This window comes from Choloepus didactylus, chromosome 17, assembly GCF_015220235.1.
Source record: "Choloepus didactylus isolate mChoDid1 chromosome 17, mChoDid1.pri, whole genome shotgun sequence".
NCBI lineage: Eukaryota > Metazoa > Chordata > Mammalia > Pilosa > Megalonychidae > Choloepus > Choloepus didactylus.
Genome location: NC_051323.1, coordinates 29,140,581 through 29,152,790, shown reverse-complemented (window position 1 = coordinate 29,152,790; position 12,210 = coordinate 29,140,581). Strand labels below are relative to the sequence as shown.

At 37.0% G+C, this 12,210-nt stretch overlaps 1 protein-coding gene and 1 pseudogene across 6 annotated transcripts in view; both read left to right on the top strand.

The window, feature by feature from the left end:
* The window catches only part of EHBP1 (EH domain binding protein 1), an 870,491-nt gene that overhangs the window by 564,118 nt on the left and 294,163 nt on the right, over nucleotides 1-12,210 (top strand). The window lies entirely within an intron of this gene.
* On the top strand, nucleotides 4,191-6,215 carry LOC119512754 (annotated as a pseudogene).

The window sequence follows — 12,210 nt, the reverse complement described above, 5'->3', positions numbered from 1 at the left end:
GGTGACTATACAATGTCTTGTAATAACAATCTTTTGTTCACTAGCATGATAAAATATAGTTTTAATAAATATGATACTCTAGTCTTACTTTAAAATAAAAATTATTTTGGAGGAAATCTAGCAATTCATAGATACATTATAACTCCTCTTCCTATCTTGCCTTTGAAATCTGGCTGACAATAGTTGGTGTTTTCATTACCAGGAAATTGAGGTAAGGAGAAGATAGTTCTTAAGTCAAAAAGTAGTAACAGAACCAAAACCAGAACACATGTCTTCTAAATCTTAGGAGGCCTATATTGTGATCAAGAGGAACACAGACAAAAATAATGAAGACATTTGTATTTTATTCTCTCTCCAGCTTGCTTCTGGTGCACTTTAATCAAAAGAACTGGCCACAGTATATCCTTAGATAATTTGTAGCTAGTGGCCATGGCAGGGAGGAGTAGTTTCTCCTTATTTCCCTGAAGAACTTTTCATGGAATTATTCATCTTTCAGATTCTGGCAATCTCCATTGACTTGTGGCATTTGTTAATTATTCCAACCAAATCATTAGGATAAATAAAACTGGTGAGAATTTGAAAATGTACTGAATTGAAAAGTATGTACTGAATGTGTTAAATGTTTTTTTCTCTCTTCTCTCCTCTCCTCTTCTCTCTCTCTCTCTCTCTCTCTCTCTCTCTCTCTCTCTTTTATTTCAGGGAGGGGGTAAAGGTAGGGGAAGACTCTTCTGTAACTTTTTTTTAGTCAGAAGTTTCTGATATACCTTTCTCCTTGCTTTTCCTTGCCTTTCCTATTTTTCTCCTGGATTAATGGCTTGGATTTTATAATATCCATATTCTTGAATAATTGCATTCTTTTGAAAGTAGGGTCAATTTGGAAACAAATGAATTAGTTAAATAAATTTGAAGACTTTCCCCTTTCTCCTTAAACCTAGATAAAAGTGGTCAAATAGCCTGAAAGGGTATAAAACTCTTAATTAGATCACTAGAAATCATAGGATTTATTTACTTCATTTTTGTACACATCACACCTTTTCAAGTCAACGTAATCAACAATATGTGCATTCCTGCCTTCTTTACTCTGGATTTTTTCCCCAAATTACAATTTTTTCTACTGACTCTTTTTTTCTTTTCAAACCATAGAAGAGTAAAAAGGGCCATTGTTGTTGTTAATTGGGTCACAAATTTATCATTTTTTGGATTTCATTATACTGAAATTAATTATGCATCCATGCCGGTTTGTATATATTTGTCCCCCAGAAAAAGCCATATTCTTTGATGCAATCTTGTGGGGGCAGATTAATTAATTTTTTTGATTAGGGTGTGACCTCTTGATTGGATGTTTCCCTGGAGATGTGACCCACCCAACTGTGGGTAATACCTTTTGATTAGATTATTTTCCGTGGAGGTGTGGCCCCGCCCATTCAGCATGGGTCTTTATTTAATCACTAGAGCCCTATTAAAGAGCTCACAAACAGAAGGACCTCAAAGCAGCTGTGAGTGACATTGGAGAGCAACTGAGAGAAACATTTTGGTGACAGCCATTGAAGGCAGACTTACGCTAGCCCAGAGTTTGCTCCGGAGAAGCTAAGAAAGGAGAAAAGGCCCCAAGAGCAACATTTTGAAGAACGCACAGGAGCTGAGAGAGAGCTGGAACATAACCTGGGATCAGCAGACGCCAGCCACATGCCTTCCCAGCTAACAGAGGTTTTCTGGATGCCATTGTCCTTCCTTTGGTGAAGGTATACTGTGTTGATGCCTTAATTTGGACATTTTCATGACCTTCAGACTGTGAATTTGTAACCAAATAAACCCCCTTTATAAAAGCCAATCCATTTCTGGTATTTTGCATAATGGTAGCATTAGCAAACCAGAACAGCTTCTAACACATATTTGTTGTCTTCCTAAACAATGAGGATAAAAATAAGACACTTTGGTCCTCAAATACTTCTTAGTTTAGTCAGCAAGGCAAATCTGTAGACAAATTGTGTAAATACAGTGATGATGCTAGAAAAGAGGCAGGAGGGAGGTCCATTGAGGATGTCAGGGAGTGGTCAGGCTTATCAGAGAGATGGGGAGCCTTCACAGGGAGTTAGCATATGAACTATGACTCAAAAGAGTTGCAATATAAGAACAAAATGAAAATGGCAGTAATGAGATAGAAATTACAAAGAAGAACCAAATGAAAATTCTGGAACTGGAAAGTATATTAACTGAAATGAAAAATTCAATAAATGAGTTAAACAGCAAATTGGAGGAGGCAGAAAAAAGGATCAGCAAACTTGTAGATAAGATAATTGAAATTGTCCAGTCTGACAAGCAGAAAAATGAATGGAAAAAACAAAGAAACAAACCTATGGACACCAGCAAGCATACTAATATACACATCATAGGAGTCCCTGAAGGAGAAGAGAAAGATAAAGGGGCAGAAAAAATATTCAAAGAAATTATGTCTGAAAACTTCCCAAATCTGATGAAAGATACAAATACACAAATCCAAGAAGCTCAATGAATGCCACACAGGATGAACACCAAATAACATAATAATCAAACTGTCAAATACTAAGAACAGACAGAATCTTGAAAACAACATGAAAGAGGCAATACATCACATAGAAGGGATCTTCAAGGAGACTAACATTCAATTTCTTATTAGAAACCGTGGAGGGCAGATGGGAGTAGGAAACATATTTAAAGCTGAAAGAAAAAAAAATTATATCCAAGAATAATGAGCAATGAATTTTTCATTGTCATTCAAAAATGAGGAATGAATTAAGACATTTCCAGATAAACAAAAGCTGAAGGAGTTCATTATTACTAGACCTACCTTCCAAGAAATGCTAAAGAGACTACTGCATGTTGAAAGGAAAGGACACTAGACAGTAACTCAAAGCCATATGAAGAAATAAAGACCTCTGGTATAGGTAACTAAATGGCAGTGTTATTGCATTTTTCATATGTAATGCAGTTCTTATAAGGCTTAAAATTAAACTGCATGAGAATAAGCACAAACTCTTCTTACTGGGCACACAATGTATAAAAATATAATTTATGAAATGAACAAAATAAAGGGAGGGATGGGGGGATGTAGGAACAGAGTATATGTAGAGTATTGAATTTAAGTTGGTATAATATAAATGAAATTGTAATAGATTTAGTATGTTAAATGTAATCCCCATAGTAACCATAAAGAAAATTTCAAAAAAATTTATACAGAAGTAAATAAGTGATTCAAAATGGCTTATTATAAAAATCATCTAAGCAAAAAAGGCAGTAATGGAAAAAAGGAGGGACAAAAAAAAAAGCTATAAAATGGAGGAAGTAAATCTTGCCTTATCAGTAGTTGTCTTAAATGTAAATGGCAGAGATCAAAAGGCAGAGATTGGCAGAATGGATAAAGAAGCATGACCTAACTATATACTGTTTATAGAGACTGAACTTAGATCTAAAGATAAAAATGGGTCAAAAGTGAAAGGATGGAAAAAAAATTCCATGCAAATAGTAATCAAAAGAGAGCAGGGGACATCATCAACATGGCAATGTAAACAGCTACTGAAAACCTCTCCCCAGAAATTCAGCAGAAAAAAAAAAAACAGACAGTTCTCACTTGTTCAGAACTCTGGAGGAATGTAAAGGCTGGAGAACAATCCCACAAATGCCAAATTGAAGAAAGAGAAAAATACCAGGTAGGAAACTTCCTTCCTGGACTGGCTGGTCTTCACCCCTCTCCCTCATTCAGTCCCATGCAGCTCAGGAAGTGCCCAGTGGCAACAGCCAGGATCCCTCCCATCTCCCACTGGGAACAGAGACTACAGTATCTTTCACATCAGTGAGACAGATCCCCACCTATATTCAGACACAGACCCAAGCCTACAGGACCTACAGCAGGACTTAAACTACTGGGGAGGGCGGAATATAAAAGGACAAAAAGGAGGGGTTTCCAAAATAGAGGAATAGGGAGGGAAAGGTAGAATCTTTCCCCAAAGCAGCAATTAGTCAGGCAGAAACTGCCCAAATCAATTGTTTGGGGACCCAGGGAACAAGGGAGAACATTTCAAGGCCCAGGTCAGTGAGGGACCCAGAGTCTGAGAATACATGGACAGAGACTGTAACATCTGATGCCCATCCCCCACCTGTGAAGGAAAAAGCAGTGGGCAGCCTGACCCTTGCTTGGGGGAAGGCTGCGGACTATGGCAGCTGGGGGAGGCCTCCACCACAAGTACAGGGAGGACAGAGTCCCACACTAAGCCAGAAACTGGCCAGTAAAGTGAGAGCACAGGAACCCCACAGTTTCAGCCCCACCCTATCAGATGCTGTGGCGCTCCAGGAGGTAAACAGCTTCTGAGAATGATTAAGTCACTGAAGAGCGCCATCTGCTGGGCAGGCTGGAAAGTGCAAGAGAAATTCACAGAGCTTTGCAGAGCCTCTCTAGACCCTATCCCAGGCCCATCAGAGCTAGTCTACACACCCCCTGCATGGGTACCTGGCCCTGTTTTGGCTGAGAAATACTAACGACCCAACTGTCAAAGCGGTGCCCTAATACAAATCCAGGCATCAACTAAATCCTAGACAAGAGAGAAAAACTGATCTTCAGAATAGACCCATCAAGATAATCAGATGACCAAACTTCAGCAAAAAATCACAAGGCATACTAAAATTCAAGAAGAAATGTCCCAGTCAGAAGAGCAAATCAAAAAGTCAGAGGATACACAGACTCTGGAACAACTAATCAAAGATGTTCAAACAAATCTGAATCAATTCAAATAAATGAAGGAAAATGTGCATAAGGAGATAAAGGTTATTAAAAAGACACTAGGAAGAAGATAGTGGAAGGCAGAGCGGCAGATCTGGACACCTAGCAGTCTGACATTGTGACACTGCTCAAAACCTCGCTCTGGAAAGGGGACAACTGGTATCTAGTCAATAGTCCAAACAGTGGAAACAATATGTTGGCTTTGACAGTTGGGACAAATACCAGATGGGAGATCAAAATGTATATCTTGGACCCATTGATAACTCTGGACTTCTCATAGATGGTGATGTCCAGTCACTTAAGGAACATCTTATTGATAAATTGGATTACATACTATTGCCAACTGAGGGCTGGAATAAACTTGTCGGCTGGAACACATTGATGGACAGTCAGGAGCCAATAACCTGAAAGGTGGTTGAACAGGGTATGTTTGTAAAGCACAGCAAAGTGGAAGTATATCTCACAGAATTGAAGCTCTGTGAAAATGGAAATACGAACAATGTTGTAACTTGAAGATTTAGCAAAGCTGACACAATAGATACAACTGAAGAGGAAATAAGAAAATCTTCAGTATTCCAGATGAAAAAGAAACCAGATTGTGGAACAAATACATGAGTAATACGTTTGAACCACTGAGTAAACCAGACAGCACCATTCAGGATGCTGGTTTATACCAAGGACAGGTGTTAGTGATAGAACAGAAAAATGAAGATGGAACATGGCCAAGGGGTCCTTCTACTCCTAAATTCCTATGATGGAACTGACTCCGCCTTTGAGACTATGTACCAGCAGCGTGTTAGGTGCTGCAAAGCACTTTTGGAGAAGTCACAAAACCTGCATCCATTCACTGCTGAATGCCAACAATGTTAACATGTTTACAGTGATGTTCTAGGTTTTTTACTTAATCAGTATGTTGAAGTGTTTCATAGTTCAAGGCCACAGCTGTTTTTCCGATTGACTTACTGTTTTATCTTAAAAAATAATTGTAGATGGAAATTAGTGTTGTGTTTGGCAGGAGAATTAATAAAAATCTTTAATTCAGACAGTTTTGGGGGTATGTTAAATGTTCTTAAACAAACTGGATCTCTTATCTTGCCCCAATTACAAAAAAAGCAGAACAAACAACGTAGTAGAATCACAGAATATAATGTTTTGTGTGTAATTTGTAACACAATCATTTCTTTCCAATATTATTAAAATACTAATCCAGTGACAGCTAGCATTCTAAGTGTTTAATTATGATATTAATAAATGAAATAAAACATCACTTTAAGGCCCAAGCCAGTATCTGAGCCCACTGAGACTTTTAAATAATCTACCCCTTTACTAAGTTGATAGGGATAACTTGATGGATGAATGTCCTCTATTCACCTATACTACCTTTTTATCCCAAGGGCTTTTATTGAATTACATACCCCTAGACATGGGAGTTCACAGTCTTGAACTCACACACAACCATAGTGCACACTTGTATATTAAAAGGATAGGAAAGAGGGACAATGATTTATGGAATTAATATTTAGCACCTTTGATTATTCTTAATTTTTGTTTAGTTTGTTTCATAAGGTAGTCAGTTATTTGCTCCCATTTGGACACTTTGCTGCTGAAATTTTAATTATAAGCAGAGAGAACACTATATGCTGTTTTATCTTTTGCTCACTTTGACAAATGCACATTTAGTCCAAATGTCAAATATATATTGGCTTAGATGGGAAAAATACTTGGAAAAAATCCTATTTTTTAGTCTTTAAAAAATATGTTAACTGTTCTTTTATCAGTGTTTCATTTATAGGAGAATACAGGTAATTTCTGTGTCCTTTGAGATAACTAAATTCAAATTCATTTGGATATATCAAAGATTGTTTTCAAGATAAACTGCAGAGTATAAGAATAAAAAAAAGAAGACACTAGAAGAGCATAAACAAGAATTTGAAAGAATTCATAGAAAAATAACAGACATTATGGAAATAAAAGACATTGTAGATGAAATTAAAACTATGCTAGAGACACACAACAGCAGATTGGAAGAGGCAGAAGAAAGAATCAGCAAGCTAGAAGACATATCAAGCGAATTTGAACAGACAAAAGAACAAATGGAGAAAAAAATGGAAAAATTTGAGCAAGGGCTCAGGGAATTGAATGACAACACAAAGCGCACAAACATATACACCATGGGTGTTCCAGAAGGAGAAGGGCAAGGGCCAGGAAGAATATTCAAAGAAATAATGGCTGAAAATCGACCAACCCTTATAAATGACATGAACATCCAAATCCAAGAAGCCCAGCATACTCCAAACAGAATAGATCTGAATAGACCTACTCCAAGACACACGTAATCAGATTGTCAAGTGCTGAAGAGAAGGAGAAAATACTGAAAGCAGCAAGAGAAATGTGATTCACCACATACAAGGGAAGCTAAATAAGACTGAGTGCTGATTTCTCATCAGACATCATGGAGGTGAGAAGGTAGTGGTATGATATATGTAAGATACTGAAAGAGAAAAATTGCTAGCTGTTCCAGTTTGCTAATGCTGCCTTTTTGCAAAGCACCAGAAATGGATTGGCTTTTATAAAGGGGGTTTATTTGGATACAAAATTACAGTCTTAAGACCATAAAGTGTCCAAGACAAGGCATCAACAATCGGGTACCTTCACTGGAGGTTGGCCAATGGCATCTGGAAAACCTCTGTTAGCTGGGAAGGCATGTGGCTGGCATCTGCTCCAGTGTTCTGGTTTCAAAATGGCTTTCTCCTAGGACATTCCTCTGTAGGCTGCAGCTCCTCTTCAAAATGTCACTGTCAGTTGCTCTTGGGGCATTTAGCCTCTCTTAACTTCTCCAGAGCAAAAATCTGCTTTCAAAGGCCATCTCCAAAATGTCTCTGTAAGCTGCAGCTCCTCTCTTAGCTCTTGTGCATTCTTCAAAGTGTCCCTCTTGGCTATAGCAAGCTCGCTCCTTCTGTCTGAGCTTATATAGTCTTCTTGTAAACTAATCAAGGCCCATGCTGAATGGGTGGGTCCACACCTCCATGGAAATTATCTAATTAGCATTATGACCTACAGTTGGGTGGGTTGCATCTCCACGAAAACACTGAAAGAATTACAGTCTAATCAACACTAATACATCTGCCCACCCAAGATTGCATCAAAGATTATGGCATTTTGGGGGACATAATACATTCAAACTGGCACACTAGCCAAGAATTTTCTGTCCACCAAAGCTGTCCTTCAGAACTGAGGGAAAGTTTAAAATATTCACAGGAAAATAGAAGTTGAGAGTTTGTTACTCAGAGACTACCCTATTAGAACTACTAAAGGGCGTACTGCCAGCTGAAAAGAAAAGACAGAAGAGAGAGATCTGGAGGAGGGTACAGAAATTAAGAGTATTTGTAAGGGTAACGTAAAGGGTAAAAAGAGAGAGAAAAAATAGATCTGACAAATAAAAACCAAATGATAAGGTAGTTGAATTATGATCTGCCTTTACAATAATACTGTTGAATGTTAACGGATTCAACTCCACAATCAAAAGATGCAGATTGGTAGAATGGATTTGAAAATATGATCCAAGTCCTGGGGATAAGCCTAGACCTGGCATTGTGGGATTGAGAAAGCCTTCTTGACCAAAAGGGGAAGAGAAATGAAACAAAATTAAGTTTCAGTGGCTCAGAGATTTCAAATGGAGTTGAGAGGTCATTCCAGAGGTTACTCTTATGATTATATAGATATCCCTTTTTAGTTTTTAGCATATTGGAATAGCTAGAAAGAAATACCTGAAACTGTTGAACTGTAACCCAGTAGCCTTGATTCTTTTTTTCTTTTCAATTTTATCGAAATATATTCACATACCATGCAATCATCCATGGTGTATAATGAAATGTTCACAGTACAGCCTTGATTCTTGAAGATGATTGTATAACTGTATAGCTTACATGATGTGACTATGTGATTGTGAAAACCTTGTGGCTGACACTCCCTTTATCCAGTGTATGGACAGATGAGTAGAAAAATGGGGACAAAAAGTAAATGAGTAATGAGGGGGAATGGGGAGAATGGGATGGTTTGGGTGTTCCTTTTTACTTTTATTCTTAATTTTTATTTTTTATTTTTTTTGGAGTAATGAAAATGTTCAAAAATTCTGGTGATGAATACACAACTATATGATGGTACTGTGAACAATTGATTGTACACTTTGGATGATTGTATAGTGTGCCAGTTTGGATGTATTATGTCCCCCAAAATGCCATAATCTTTGATGCAATCTTGGGTGGGCAGATGTATTAGTGTTGATTAGGTTGGAATCCTTTGGTTGAGTGTTTCCATGGAGATATGACTCAGTCAACTGTGGGCAAGACCTTTGATTGGATAATTTCCATGGAAGTGTTACCCCACCCATTCAGGGTGGGTCTTAATTGAAGCACTGGAGTCCTGTAAAAGTGTTCACAGACAGAAGGAGCTACTGCAGCTTAGAGAAACATTTTGAAGATGGTCATTGAAAGCTGGCACTGACATTTTGGAGAACACCATTTTGAAATGCAGCCTAGGAGCAAGCAGACGCCAGCCACGTGCCTTCCCAGCTAACAGAGGTTTTCCAGATGCCAGTGGCCTTTCTCCAGTGCAGGTACCCTATTGTTGGTGCCTTACCTTGGACACTTCATGGCCTTAAGACTTTGTAACCAAATAAACCCCCTTTATAAAAGCCAATCCATTTCAGGTGTTTTGCAAAATGGCAGCATTAGCAAACTGGAGCATATGGTATGTGAATATATCAATAAAACTGAATATTAAAAATATCCATCTATATGCTGTTAACACGAGACTCATTTTAGACCCAAAGATACAAATAGGTTGGAAATGAAAGGGTGGAAAAAGATATTTTTCCATGAAAGTAGTAACCAAAAAAAAAAAAAAGCTAGGAGAGTTATACTAATATCAGACAAACTAGACACTTTAAATGCAAAAATGTTGTAAGAGGTAAAGAAGAACATGCTATATTAATAAAAGGGGCCTTCAAGAAATAAAAATCATGAATATCTATGCTCTTAATCAGGGAGCGCCGAAGTATATGAGGCAAACTGTCAAAACTGAAGGGAGTAATTTGACGACTCTTCCATAATAGTGGGAGATTTCCACACACCACTGTCTTCAGTCAATAGAATATCTAAACAGAGAATCAGTAAAGAAACAGAGAATCTAAATGATATGATGAATGAACTAGACCTAATAAACATATATAGAACATTGCACCCCAAAACAGCAGGATACACACATTCTTCTTAAGTGCTCATGAGACATTCTCTAGGCTAGACTCTAAGCTGGGGTCTTAATTAATAAATAAGTAATAAAACAGGTCTTAATACATTTAAAAAGATTGAAATTATACAAAACTGGTTATGTCTTGGTCCAAGTGTGGGCTTTTTCAAGGTTGAAGATACTTAACCACAGTATAATTTACAGTTTCCTTAAAAAAAAAAAAAAAAGGGAATGGAAAGAAAAGTAAACTTGGAAGTTAGAGAATATATATGTGCAGTTATAATAGCTATTTTGTACATTGCAGTCTCAACATTTTTATATTAAATGTTTAACATTCACATGTGGTAGGGAGTCTTGTCATTAAGGTTTTCTCCTAACTAGACTGCACTTGTTTTCATAGTAGTAAAATGCTATGCTTCATTATGCCTTACATGAGTCCTCATTCTACCACAAGTTAACTAATCTTATAGCTGGTAATATAGACACTAAATGGGGATTTTATTTATAAGGGTTCTAGAACATACAGTTATTCACACCAGCATCATCTGTTACTAATAATAATCTGAACTAGTTAATACAGCTTTTCATTGTGTTGTGACTGGTCTCATAACTAAGCTGAGTTTTTATTCTTTACTAAGAGAAGACAATACTGAAGTTCTTTTCCTTGTAGAGTTTGTATTATAATAACCCTAAGAGTACACTTGATGTGGGAGAAACGCACACTGCTCTAGCATATTGAACCTCTGCCAATTAAGATGATGTCAGGTTAGGTTATATCTGGTATACACTCCTGGGAAATTCACTGTTCTAGAGATGGTCTTCAAATGGTTTTTTATTTTTTATTTATTTATTTATTTTTATTTTTATTTTGAAATAAATTCAAACTTACAGTAGCAGTTGCAAAAATAATACAAACCCCGTACACAGATCTCCAGCATACCCCAACCCCCCCTCCACCGATACCCTGATCTACCAACTTTAATATTTTGTCACTTTACCATTTCTTTCTTTCCCTCCCTCCCTGTCTATCATCCATCATCTATTGCTCTGTCTTCTGAATATATGAGAGCAGGTTGCACACATCTTTGAACAAATAATATAATTCACGTATACATTTCCTATGAACAAGAATATTCACTTATTTAGTCATATTAAGTGTAGTTAAGAAGTTCAAGAAATTTAACATTGATGTAAAGCTTACATTCTTTATTTCATTTTTTTCTTATGTCCCAATTGTGTCCTTTTGAGCCTTTTCTCCTTTATTCTTAAATCTCATCCAGGATCATCTATGGCATTTAATTGTCATTATCTATTTAGACTGTCTTTTTTTTCCATTGTGGAAACATACATACAGCATAAATCTTCCCATTCCAACCCCTCCCTAGCATTACATTTAGTGGGATTGATCACATTCACAATGTTGCAGTGCCATCACCTTCCCACCATCCATTACTAGACATTTCCCTTCACCCCAAACAAAAACCCTACACTCATTTCTTACTAACTCCCATTGCCCCTTCCCCCACTTCTCATAAGCCATACTCTACTTTTCATCTCTATGATCATGTTCTCTGATACTCTCTTTGTGTTAACCGTGGGGCTTAAATTTAACATCTTAAGTCTATAACAATCTTGTTTTCTTTGATACCAACTTAACTTCAATAGGTCATATAAACTATGTTCTGATACTCCTCCATTCCCCCACCTTTATGTAGTTCTTGTCAAAAATTACATATTTTACATTGCATCCAAAACCACTGATTTATCATTACACTTTAATGTATTTTAGATCCTGTAGGAAGTAAATAGTGGAGTTACAAATCAAAAATACGGTAGTATTGGTATCTATATTTACCATGTGATCTTTACTGTAAACCTTTATTTCTTCACGTGGTTTCAGTCAATTTTTTAGTGTCCCTTCCTTTCAGGCTGCCCAATTCCCTTTAGCATTTCTTATAGGACTGATCTACTGGTGATGAAGTCCCTCAGCTTTTGATTATCCGGGAATGTTTTCATCTCCCCCTCATTTTTTACCTCCAGGTGTTTTTGTGAATTTTCTAAGTCTCTGATGGTTATTGACTTCTATTTATATTCCATTGTGGCCAGAGAATATGCTTTGGATAATTTCAATTTTTTTAAATTTATTGAGGCTTGTTTTATGTCCCAGCCTATGGATTATTCTGGAGAAAGTTCCTTGATCACTAGAGAAG